The 3,152-nt window shown below is 51.6% G+C and overlaps 1 protein-coding gene across 1 annotated transcript in view; it reads left to right on the plus strand.

Annotated features, from left to right (window-relative positions):
• The window catches only part of LOC113210067 (SLIT-ROBO Rho GTPase-activating protein 1), a gene marked incomplete at its 5' end in the record, with an annotated part of 52,373 nt that overhangs the window by 32,988 nt on the left and 16,233 nt on the right, over window positions 1–3,152 (plus strand).

The following is a 3,152-nucleotide window of genomic DNA, read 5'->3' on the forward strand; positions in this document are numbered from 1 at the left end:
GGGGTATATAGAAGAGAGAGGGAGAGGGAGAGGGGGTGGGGGGTGAACAAAGGCGAGTTGGATTGGGGAGGGCCCCCAACATCCGCCTCTGCGTCTCCGCGCGCTGCGGGCGCTGTGCGGCGCTGCGCGGCATCAGGTAGAGGGAGAGGGCCTTGTTGAGGCAGGGCAGGGGCGGTCCGTGCAGCCCTTCTCTCCCGGCGCGGCCCGCCGTGACCTGGTTCGGGTCGGCGCGGGTTTCTCAGAAATCAGCCAGCGTGCGTATGGTGTATACTCTGCCAACTCTCTTGGCGGTGGACGGTTAACTCGAAGCATACGGGCGGCGGCGCTGGACGCTGCGGCCGCGACCCGGCCCGGCCAGCAGCTGCTGCTGCTGTGGTCTGGTCAGCCGTGCTGAAGCTGGCTGAAGGGCACACGACGGCGCGGATTGCGTTGCGTGGTATTCGGCCCGTGTGTCAGTCAGCCTGCGGCGGGCGCTGCTGCGGTCGGGTGCGGCTCGGCCCGGCACAGCAAGCCCGCGGGCTACACTGCGAAGGGTCCGACCCCAGCCGCGGGCCGCGGTAGCGAGGCCATGGCGGGCCATGGTCAAGGCCACCGCGACCCGACCGGCCAGTTCAGCTTCTATACTCCAGGCACGCTCGTTATGAAAAATGCGACGGGACACTGAAATCCGTTTAGCGCGATTTTGCGATAATTTTTTCCGAATGTTTGCGATGGTGTTTGTGCGGTTTTTAGGCTAAAGGGCAGAGACAAAATCATTGCAAAAATAATTTTATCGCCAAACTTTCAAAGTATTGCAACATTTAACGTTTTCGCATTATTCTTGCAATGTTTCGTTTTCTCCCTGAGATTTTATTGTAATTCAGTGTGCGATGAAAAGTTGTTATGCCCTATAACATAGGATTCGCACGCAAGACATAGTTTTCACAGACTTTGAGTTAAAAGTATACTGCAAAACCTAGCCTGTGTGGACTGCGCTCGGAGTAAGGCTCTTAAAAACCCGACCCGTGGGTACCCGGGTAACCCGGGTAGGAACCGGGTCAACGGGTTTTCCCGGGTACCCGGGGTACCCGGTGGAACCGCGCCTGCAAGTAGGCAATTTGACATGCTCGTATGTCAAATTGCCTAGCTATAGGCGCGGGGCAGCCGGGTAATACGCCGAGTACCCGCGAAAACCCGTCTACCCGGGAAAACCCGTCGACACGGTTCCTACCCGGGCACCCGGGCAAGCGGGTTTTCCGGGTACCCGAGTAAGAATAAGAGCCCTAGCTCGGAGTACATACTCAGATCCGTTAGCAGGTCCTATGTCCGAGCTCTGCGCAGGCCGGGCCGGTGGTGGCTGCAAGAATAAGTCCTTGCCAAGGCTTGAGGTGTGGGTCGCCTTGCTGCTGCTGCTTGATGGACTCGTAGTGGAGGTCGACTGGGGCGCGCTGCATGGACCGCGGCGAGTCATCCATCATACGTCACCGTCGTCGTGTCGCGTCGGGCCGGTCACCCCCGCGGGTCACCCGCATGTCGAGCGAGCGAGCGAGCCGGGCGCATCGCGCTGGGCCATTGAAAGGCACCACCACCACCACCACCACCACCATCATCATCATGTCATGCATGATGTCGACTACACAAAACGTGTGCGAGAGAGAGTGAGGAAGTGACGGCGGGAGAAAGAAGATGACGGCAGTTAGAGAGAGAGGCCGCCACCGGGGCTGGTCGTCTGCGACACACTGTAAAAGCCCAAACGAAGTCTATTGCTATGTAGAGCTGCGCAGAGAACGAAAACTATGTAACCGTAGAGCAACGGCTTCACGATTTTTTTGAAATTACATTGCAAAGTAATGCTTTGTAGCCTGCTTCAAAGCACGCCGAATCCTTTGCAATTTGAAAAGCGCGTCTGCAAGATTCTTTTTACAACAGTGCAGCGCGCTCCGCCTTGCGGGCGCGGCGGCGCCTTGTTTGGCTTTGTCCCGCCCCGCCCCGCCCCGCCTTTTCTATCGCGCACTGTAAAAAATCTGAAGAAAATTCTGAACCCATTGGTTCTTGAACTTTCCAGTCACCAGCAGGGTATTTTAATTGCCAACCCACTAGACTAGGCAATGCTAATCCTCGATCAAACTCGAGGTTTTCAAGTCCATTTGGAATTGTAGAATTGGAATTGTGATGTTGAAAATTCCATTCTACCTACAGAAAATTAGAAGTTGGCTTCAGTTTTATAATTTACTAAGCCACAACTTGAATTCCTATGGTACATGGAACTGGGATTTTCCAGTTTGAGCCACTGATTCGGTATCACACACCCACAGGGCGGAATATCCGGACCCATAAACGGTAAATGTAATTCCTAGAGCCAAAACTTGAATTTCAGACGTTCTACTGGGGCAACGCTTACATTAAGTGGGTCGTCAGCCACTCGCTCGTCAAGGAGCGCTGTGTAGCTTAGGGGTACAGAGCAGAACTGGGAACTTATAAGCCTATGTTCAACTCCACCATGGGGCAATTTTTTTTTTATCGGTTCAAAGTGGTCGACATGAGACTAGGTGCAATCCCGATGCCACAACTGGAATTTTCAAGTTGTGGGTTTCGAAACAGAAATCCCGATGCCACAACTTGAATTTTACTAGTTGGGTGCTATATTTCCGATTACCAGCCCACTGGGTTCAGGAAAACCCGATTAAATTGGTTACGGAAATTTAACCCTCCATGGCTAAGCAATTTCCCGACTCCACGACTGAGAATCGAGCGTTTCACAGCCCAAAACTGGGATTTTCTTAATTTTTTTTTAACAGTGCGTCGTCTGCTCTTCACCTGCTCACTGTAATAACGACTTTGGTCTGGAGAGGAGACGGGGCGAGTATTACTCTGTAATCGGTGGTGGTTGTGGTGGTGGTGCTGGTCTACGACGCGCCGCCGCACTGTAAAAAAAATTAGTGATTTTACATAAAAAGCTTGTAAAACTTTACAACACTTTTATGTAAAATTACAAGCACTGGCATTTTTACGACATGTTTTGTTGTAAATTTACAACCAATGTAATTTTACAGAAGTCTTATGGTAAATTTTACAAATTCTTGTAATTTTACAGAAGTCTTATGGTATATTTTACATCATTATGTAATTTTCCCATTGAAGTGAGGTAAATTTACAAGACTTGGTAATATTTT

Source organism: Frankliniella occidentalis, unplaced genomic scaffold, assembly GCF_000697945.3.
Source record: "Frankliniella occidentalis isolate FOCC.00 unplaced genomic scaffold, Focc_3.1 Scaffold7, whole genome shotgun sequence".
NCBI classification, from domain to species: domain Eukaryota; kingdom Metazoa; phylum Arthropoda; class Insecta; order Thysanoptera; family Thripidae; genus Frankliniella; species Frankliniella occidentalis.